Source organism: Nannospalax galili, unplaced genomic scaffold (genome assembly GCF_000622305.1).
Source record: "Nannospalax galili isolate Female #2095 unplaced genomic scaffold, S.galili_v1.0 scaffold388, whole genome shotgun sequence".
In the NCBI taxonomy this organism is placed as follows: domain Eukaryota; kingdom Metazoa; phylum Chordata; class Mammalia; order Rodentia; family Spalacidae; genus Nannospalax; species Nannospalax galili.
This window is the reverse complement of record NW_008360304.1, coordinates 1,043,561-1,053,700: the sequence shown is the minus strand read 5'-3', so window position 1 is coordinate 1,053,700 and position 10,140 is coordinate 1,043,561.

Below are 10,140 nucleotides of genomic sequence, written 5' to 3'. Positions count from 1 at the left end.
AGTGATGACTTCTAGCCAACAGACTCCTGCCATGGACTACTACAGGAGACAGTCACAATAGCAAATTGAACAGGAAGCTGGTGTGTGTGAGGTGACAGCTGAGGCTGGGAATGAAGATTGCAGGAACATAGTTGCCTCTTGAGGAGTTAGGATTCAAGTGAGTCAAAGAATCACATTTCTGTTGCCACCAGCAGAAAGAAATGCTGACAAAAAAGCAGACTCAAGGGTACCTGGTGTTGGTGACTGTGGCCTTGGGATGTGCTGAAGCATTCCTGTGAAATGGGATGGATAGAGGTGAGGCTCTGGAGCGGAATCCGGCCATGCTTCCCACTCTCCCCACTCACCCTCACTCCCGTCTGTGCAGTGTTTCATTCCCACCCTACTCCCAAGACATGTGGAACATATCCCTTCTTTCCTGGATTGATTTCTATGGAAACTTCCTCCTCTTCTCCTGCCTGCCCTCCTCACCTGCATCCAGCCTCCTCAGATACCAGAGTATACTACTCTGCCTCCAATCAAAGGTCTGTCAGTAGTTTAAACATTTCAGACCAGACTTCTCTTACTTATTTATCCTTGTTCCCTCCCTACCCCAGTATGGCTACAATTTGCTCAAACATACTGCCCCACGTAATTGATGGAGTGGAACAATAAAGTTCTAGTGGAATCCAATCAACATACAGTTTGAAGGTTGACAAAAATGAGTTCTTTGTTACGTAAAATTGAGGCCTAAAAAAACTTTTGTACTCAAGCCCCTTAATGAATTGTAGCCAAATTTAGCATAGATAATCAACCAATCAATCATTCAGTTATGGCAGCTGACCTTCAATCGTTGCAGGTGATCAATGGGCTAAATGAATCAATGCTGAGCTGGGGACTGTTAAGTTGTGTCCATGCACAGTCATTCCTGATCTCTGCCCCATGAATGTCACCTGGCTACCTATAGCGCTGGAGTTCTAAGAAGCTGATCTGGGAGGGCTGTTTGGTTCTAAAATTGTGAACAAAAGCCCGTTCGGATGATTAAGGTAGGTTTGTTGTAGTTTTGTCTTTTGATAGGATGTGGGCAGTAGAGAAGATGGAGGATTAAGCACAGAACCTTGTAGCAAGGCCATGCAGGCTTGCCTGGGGAATGAAGGAGAAATCAGGGAGGGAGACCTGGGTGGGAAGAGAGGCCAGTGCGGCAATGTGTGATGGGATAGTTTCCTGAAGGATGATGCATGAGTGAGTCAGGGCTCTCCAGAGAAAGAGAACCCACAGGAAGTCTGTGTGTGTATTCATAGGGATTCATTTGAAATTGGCTTTTGAAATATGGGACTGTCAAATCAGAAATCTGCAGGGCAGGCTGGAGAACCAGGGCAGAGCTGGTGACTCAGTGTGGGATCTAGAGTCAGTCTGGGGCAGAGTTCCCTCTTCCTCAGCCAGCCTCAGCCTTTTCTCCTGTGGCGTTCAGCTGACTACATGCAGCCGCCTCACTTTATGGAGGGTCACCTGTGTTACTCTGCAATTTAACTGGTATTCACATCTAAAAACAAGTATCTTACAGTGGCCTCCAGACTAGTGTTTAGCAAAACATCTGGCCACCTTGGACTAGCCAAGTTCATACATAACATTAGCTAGCACATGTGGGTTCATCTTCTCAGTAGATGCTAACAGATTCCTATGGTAAGGTCACTTCTCCTTGCTGAGTGAAACAGCCATTCAGTAAGCAACTAAGTATAGAGTAGCAGTGCAGATGGTGATAAGGTCAAGGGCAGCAAGTACTGTGGTTAGGCTTGAACATGAGAGCCATGGAAAGGTTTCACAACAGAGCAAACACTTGCTAAGAATCCACGTGTATGTATGGTATATATGCCAAAAGAACTGCCACAAGATGTTCTTGTTTGTTTTGAGACAGGGTTTCGCTATTTAGCCCAGACTGGCTTTGAATTTGTGATTCTCCTGCCTCTGTCTCCTGAGTGCCACCACTCTTGGCCCCACAAGATGTGAACCATTACCTGTTATCTGTAATAGGTGATTTTACAAATAAATTTTGCTTCTTCCTCCCTCCACAATGAGTACATGATACATTTACTATGAGATAAAAGATGAACAATAAATAAGAAGAGAGTTAGGATATTTGAATATGATTGTCTTTAGATTTTCCCTAAAATATCACGAAGAGGACATGGCAGGGGGATGAAGAGATAGCTCAGCAGTTAAAAGCACTGACTGCTCTTGCAGAGGACTCGGGTTCAATTCCCAGCACCCACATGGTAGCTACCAACCATCTGTAACTCCAGTTCCAGGGGATCCAACACCTTCTTATGACCGCCTCAGGAATTGCACAACATGGGTGCATCTACCTACATGCAAGCATTACACTCATAAGATAAAAATAATAAGTAAAACATTAAAAAGAGTATACTAGGGATATTTGTGCATGAGAATGTCCTCAGAAAGGAAGGAATTACCCTCTGATAGGTGTCGACTTTATTCAATGAACTTCTTGCAGTGACTTGCTTACTTCTTTTCCTTGACTGTTCTCTAAAATAGAAATCTGAGGATTTGACAGTTTTAGCACATGCAAGTTACCAATGAACACTTTAAGAGATTGGGCTGAACGTAGCTAAGGAATCTATCAGATCAGAAAGCTCCGAGTACAAGACAGTGCCGTGATAGTAAGTGTGAAACAGAACACCTGCTTTAAACCTCCCCTTGATTCTCCTTTATAGTTTCCATTTGAACTTTCTCAGAAATAAAAGTTAATTTTCATTGTCTACTTGCTTGGATTTGGAATCACCTAAGATATGCACCTTTGAGTGTTTCCAGAGAGGTTTGACTGAGGTGGGAAGACCCACTATGAATATGGGCGGCAGCATCCTATGAGGTCCTGGACTGAATAAAAAGGAGAAAGGGAGCTGAACAGTAACATTCCTCTCTCTCTGTTTCTTGACTATAGATACAATGTGACCAGAGCCTCACACTCCTGTCTCCACAGCCTGAGCCACTCCTGTCACTATGCCACCCTTACAAAAAGCATACTGTATCCATCTTAAACAGCGAGCTACAATGAAACCTTTCCTTAAGTTGCTTCTGTTAGATATTTTTGTCACAGGAGCCAGAAAATTAACTAATATATTTACTTTCCACCCTCTCTTGGCTACAAGGGATCTAATTGTTCTTCCCAGTGAAAGACACTGCCCTTGACATTTCTCTGAAGTTAGTGGTCATGGGTTTGGTGCACAGAGGTAGAGTTCACGTGGGAACCTTATTCCTTGGCTCTGGGTCTCACTCAATTTGGAGTGAGTTATAACTGCATTTTCAGCTTATTCTGAGTATCATTTCAGAGAACGCAGGGGGATCAGAGGTAGAGATGCGAGAGGATGGGAAAGAAGGCCTGGCCCTGGGAGAGGCAAATGAGCCGTTATGATTGGAATCTGAAATGTCCCCCACAGGCTCGTATTTAGAATGCTTGGTCCCCAGCTGGTGGTGCTATTTTGGGAAGTTCTGGAAACTTTGCGGGGTGGGGCCTAGCTGATAAAAGGGGTGAGCCTTTGAAGGCTATACTTCACCCTAGTTCCTGCCTTGCTTTCTCTGCTTCCTGGTCTGCCATGATGTAAACTGCTTTCTTCCATCACATGCCCCAGTCACCATGAACCAAGCTGTCCCACTATGCCTGCAGTGATAGAATGAAGCCCTCTGCAACCATGGGACAGTATAATAAGCCTTACTTCCCTTAAGTCGTCTGTGTCAGGTGTTTAGGTCACAGTGATGTGACAGTGAATAATTCATACTGCTCCTCCAGGATTTTAAGCTCCCTGCCCTGCTGGGTCCCTCCCTTAAATGTTTCCTTCAAAGTTCCAGCCACAAGAATGCCTTCCCTTTCTGGGCTTCTTAGCCAAGCACACCCATCCTCCAATGATGAGAACATACTACTAAGATCTGGCCACTTACTCATAAGTACCATAGGCTAGGCAGGACGTCTACCTGCTATCACCCCTCAGGGATACCCCCATTTACAGGGAGGTCATTGTGACTTCAGGGCCCTCCCAGATAGTAGGTGCTCTCTGAATCTGACTTCCACAGCCTGTACTTCTTCACTCTCTTCCCTTCCTTCAAATTTTTGATCCTTGCTGCATTTGATGAAGTCCTGGATGGTAACCTTTACTGCCACCAAGTCTGACTGGTCATGGCTCTGGAAATGTCTTAGGCTATAGAACTAACTATAGCCACAGCCCAGTTGTCAGTGATAGATCACAGTTGATCAACTTGGCACTGGAAAACCTTTGAAGGTGCAATGTGGGCACGTGGACATGTTCCCACCTTAGCAGGTGCTCCCTGAAAATGAGTCTCCCTTCCTTCCTCCATGTTTCATCTTACTGCTTTTCCTTAGTGTCTTCCTTGAGACAGTGGAGCCATCTAAATATCTTGTAGAATGATGATCTTAAAGGAGACCTGGCTTCTGAAAGACCAGACAAACTGTCTGGATAATAGTGAAGTCTCTATCTTTTCCTCTTCTGTTCCTAGTGACATTTTCACATAACAGACAAACATCATCTGCTGACAGCCCTATTCACATCACATTTCCTGCCCCTCCCTCCTTTCTCCCTGTCTTGCCAGTTTGTAATTTAATGGTATCACTACAAGGCAAGTTGGAGGAATACTGTCTAACCTCAGCTTGCACTGCATTGTGTTGAGATTGATGATCCTTTGTTCCTGGTCTCCCTGTTGTGGTTGGTTCAGTCTCCTGTTGTTACATGACTCCAAGAAGACGCAGCAAGGAGATGTGACCAATGTCCCAAGAGTCACAAAGGCCATAACTAAAGAGAAGCTGGGCTGTAGCTAGGGAGTGTTTGTGGCACAGGCCTTGGGTTCAAAGTTGTCCCATGGATTTCCTGTGATTTATTTTGAAACATTTGTTTTTTAGTACATCTCATTTTCCTTTTGGTTGCTCAAGATTTGGCTGACTTAAAAGGTTTTATGTGAAAGGTGTGGTGGCACACACCTATAATCCCGGGACTGGGGAGAAGAGGGCAGTTGAATTGTGAATTTGAGGTCAGCCTGGGCTACATAGTGAGACAGTCTTAACAACAACAAAAAGGCATGTATGTTAATTTAAACTCTAAAGGTTTAGATTTTAGGAAAAAAAGCAATTCAGTGGAGAAAAGATAGTCTTTTTAAAAAATGGTGACACCACTCACAAAATATTGACTCAAAATGGATCATAGATCAGAAAGAAAAGTGAAGAACTGTAAACCTTCTAGAAGACAATACAAGAGAACACCTGGGTGAGACTGACTTCAGTGCTAGCTCCTAGCTACAACACCAAAAGCATCATTGCTGAAGGAGGAAACTGGTAAACAGGACTCTACTAAATAGTAACTTCTGCCCTGCAAAAGACCTTGTAGAGCAAATGAAGAGAATGGCCAGACTGGGAGATATACATACATTTAGTTAAAGACTAATATGGAAAATGGACAGTGAACCCTTAAGACTGAACAAGAAAATGAACTGTTTAACACTGGGTGATGCTATAATGGGGACACATGGCATTATGTATCTGTCCGAATTCACAGAGGGCACCACACCAAGTGTGGGTAAACTGGATTTCAGTGAATAATAATGTGTTGGCATTGGAGCACTAGTTCTGTCAAGTATACCCTCTCAGTGCAAGATGTGAATAGCAGAGCAAACTATGGAGCAAGGGCTTGTGGGAACTCTTTATTCAACTTGCTTTATTTTTCTGTAAATATGAAGATACTCTAAAATAGAAAGTCTCTTGCAAGGCTTAGTGGTACCCAGCTGAAATTCCAGCACTCAGGAGGTTGAGGCAGGAGGATCACAAGTTCCAGGTCAACTTAAACTCCATAATGATTTCAAGGCTGGCTTAGGCACCATAGAGAGACTTTGTCTTGAAGACCAAGACCTAGGGATATAGTTCATCAGTAGAATGTTTGCTTAGCATGTGTGAGGCCCTGAACCACAAAAAATAAAATAAAATAAATAATAATTTATTAATTAAAAATCCTTTTGTTTCTTTAACTTAAGGTCTTGAATTAATCAACAAAAGAATATTCTATAACAAACAGATTTATATACAAATAAAACAATAAAATATTCAAGAATTTTATTATCTTAGGTAATATGTTCTGGGGGCTTAGTGGTCAGGAGCACTAGCTGCTCTTGCAGAGGATAGTTAGTGCTGCCCTTATGCTCATAGGTATGGGAACTTCCACGGCAGCATGGGCAACCTACTAGTGGCCACATCCACAAAGAAAAATGATTCTCCCTCTCCCAGCAAATCCATCAACTGACAACAGTTCTTCAGCTAGGGGTGGGGTCTTGTGAGCCCCTCCTGCAGCCATGCTGGAATTGTGACCAGCTTGATCTTGTGAAGGTCTTGAGCAGACACCCACAGCTGCTGGGAGCTCATGAGTGCAGTGCTCCTGTCATGTCCAGAAGACAGGATTTCACAGCATCCCTCCCCATCCTCAGTCTTTTACACTATTTCCTCCCTTCTTCCATACTCTTCCCTCAACCTCGGGTGGCAGGAAGTTGGTATAGCTGCCCCATTTATGACTTTTCTTGAATGAGGTTTAGTACATGAATAGCTGTGTCCAAATCTGCCTTGCTCCTCTTAAAAAAATAAGTGCTTTGAGAAACCTTGTCCTGGAAAAGTGGCAGAGCTCTTGAAATGGCCTGTCTTAGACTGCCTGCTTCTTCTTCTTCTTGGTTTCAGAGCCAGGTGTAGTGAGTGACTCATGGCTATAAGCCCAGCATTTGGGAGGCTGAGGCAGGAGGATTATTATGTTGGAGAACAACTTGGGTAACAGAAGGAGATACTATCTCAAAAAGCAAAACTACAACAATAAAACAGAAAGAGAAAAATATAAAGCCTCTAAACTTCCCAACAAGCCACATCATGGAAATTATAAACATGTAACTCTGTTTGTGAAGGCTGGGTGACCTTTATAAGACTAGAGTCTGAGGCAAAGTGCCATCAGTGCCTTCTGAAATACAAATGGCTAGAGCTTAAGGTTTTCCAGCTGGGCCAGCCTCATTTGTTCACCCATTTGCTCATTCAGTCAACACATGCTAGGCTTGGAATGCAATGGTTATTTGACTATTTGTGAATGGATTAAAAGACAAATCAGTACAGGAAGCAATGTAATAAAGACATGAACTTGGAGGGGGCCATGTGGGAGAAGGGTTGGGGGCAATTGTCCAGGATGTGGATATGATCAATATATACATATGAACTCAGAAACTAAATAAAGAGAAAGAGGAAAGAGCTGAGCACTAAGCCAGTTCCTGGCAGCATCCAACTTGACTTCACTGTTTGGCTCTGAGAACCAGACCTATCTGGACGCTTTGTGGGACTTTAACCTGGACCTAAGCTGTTTATCTTCTAAGGCTCTTATATCAAAGCTCCATAGTGACAATCATTCAGGCAGACAGGATCATCTGTCCTAGCTGATGCAACAAGATTACATCTCACTGCGTCTCTTTTGAATCTTTAACTGAAAACTTGGCTCAGTGGAGAGAGCTGGCTGCATAATCTCTACTTCAGCCCAGGGAAGGATCAACATCTGTCTTAAGGCTGATGATGAAGGATCATGTCTTGACCTGGTGCTGTTTCAGGTGGTGCCAGAAAAGCACCTTAGCACTGTTCATTCCATTAATGGAGCCTTGTATTGGGGTGGAGGGAGCTGGAGGAGCCAATGTTTCTGACAGGCCATGTTGACCTCTGAGGCCTTTGCTTAAACTGGGCAAAGAACATCACCTGACAGGTGAAGAGCGATGTGCTTGATGCTATTTATCTTGTGTGTGCTATTTTTTCAGGGGAGCAAGGGAATGGAAGAATGTGAAAGAAGACTCTAAATATCATTCTAAGTTTCAGTTTTACCTCATAGCAGGGAGAAGGAAGCGAGAAGGAGCAGCACTGCAGTTAGTGATCAGGTAAGAACAGTCCAAGGATGTGGCCATCCACCTGCCCCCCGCCTCTTTCCCTCTAGTCAGAAACCTTATCCTCTTTCCCTCCCTGGCAGCAACCTCCCACCCCATCCTTTCTTCTGATTTCTCTCACCCTTGTTTCTGTTTCTCTCTCTTTATCTTTGTCTCCCCCCTCCCCTTCCAGAAGCACTGGGACTCAAACTCAGGGCTTTGCATGTACTAAGCAGGCTTCCTACCACTTAGTCTATCTCCTGTTCTTGGTTTTAGAGACAGGGTCTCACCATGTAGTTCAGGATGGCCTTGAACTAAAAATCTTCCTGCCTTTGCCTCCCAGCAGTGTACCACCATATCTGGCTTATTGTTTATCTTTTTGATGATCTGCTTTAGGCCTTTGTCACCCTTGTCATTCATTCAACAGTCTCTTGAGTATCTGCAAGTGTGAAGCTCAGGACACAGGTGAACCTGATAGCCTTGGCTCCCACTGTCATGACCCTCAACAGGCCCAGGCAGGCAATAGAGATATTTAATAAGTAATCATAAGTATGAGGATTGTGAAAGAGAAGGGCAGGGCACCTGGAAGGTTGGTGGCACTGGCCTGTGGGGTTCAGGCAAAGCATTCCAGAGGCTGTGACATTTGACATCAAAAGGGAGGATGATCTTGGATGCACGGAGGGTACCAATCAGGTACTCCCTTCTTTCCCTCACTTCTCCTGGGGTTGTAGTCTCTGAACCGCACAGTCCACTCCGTAGTCCTCTACCCTCTAGCATATTCAGAAGGCTGGAGCCTAACTGCCTGCCTTTACCTCATAGACAGTCACAGCTGCACAGTTGATGCTCCACCATACACCACTGCATTACTGCCCTGCAGTTCTGCAGACTGGGTCTTTGTGCTGTTCCTTCCATTTAGGTTTTGCTTTCTCCATCTTCAGAAGTCATTCTTATCCTTCAAGATTCAGCGGTGACTTGATTCTCACTAATAATGATAATTCTCCCTCCATCATGAAATGTCTGTCCTTTCTCCCATGTTATGTTGGAGGTTGGTTTGCATGCCTTTAAAGTAAAAGATCCTTGATGACAGAAACCTCATTACCTCTCCCAGCACCGTGAGCCCAGCATTACCTCCAGCACCTAGCAACTAGCACCCAGTACTAGCAACCAGCCTCAGGCACCTAGCACTAGCACAATCATCCAGCACCTAGTAACCAAGCACCAGCATCCAACATGAGCATCAGCACATAGCTTACAGTAGAAGCGCCTTGATAGAGCAGCTTTTCAGTGAATTTTATTAAATTGAATGAGCACTGACTTTCCTAATGCAATTAACAACCTAAAGATGCTTCCTTTATTAAGAAATCACTCTAAACTTACAACTCCATGGGTGTGAGACTGCTGTAAATATTTCCCCATGTAATTAAAAATAACTATCCCATTATTGCTAACACACAAGTCTATGTAATTTAGTATGGTGTAAGGAGTTAGACTGAAACATTTTATAAGCTTATACTGTGTGAGCAAGGTTAAGAGAAACCACACAAACTCCACAACTGACATGAAGACAAAGGTTTACTCAGCCCAGGTCCCCACTGTGGATGGCAGCCTGGATCACTGTCCTCCCCTGCAGTAGAGCAGAATGAAAAGCACATCTGGGGACCTTTTCTCATGAGGTGCATCCTCACATTATTCAAGAATGGAAGGTGATTGTTCATGTGGAGAGCTCTGCAGTGTATGAAGGGGTTTCACACACAATCTCAGTTGACATGGACTCAGTAGAGATTTTTTCTGAGGCCCTGTATTAGGCTCACACCAGGACTCCATTGGTTTTGAGGACCTCTGTGGACTTGCTGATCTCCCTCTCCATGATGTTTTTTGTCTGTTTCCATACCCTCATGAGCTGATACATCTTCCGGTTGTGAATCTTGGTCTTCCTCTTCCACTTCCCTTCCAGCATGACCATCACAGCCTGGTACTTCCAGCCACCTCATGAACCAGTGTGCACTTTGCAGGGGAAGAAGCTTATGGATGGGTCTGAATAGTTCATTTATTTCTCCAGGAAACAACTGTTTATTGTATTTATTGGCTGTGCCTGGTCTCTGTCTCTCTCTGTCTCTGTCTGTCTCTGTTTCTGTCTCTGTCTCTCTCTGTCTCTCTCTCTCTCTCTCTCTCTCTCTCTCTCTCACACACACACACACACACACACATACACACAGAGAG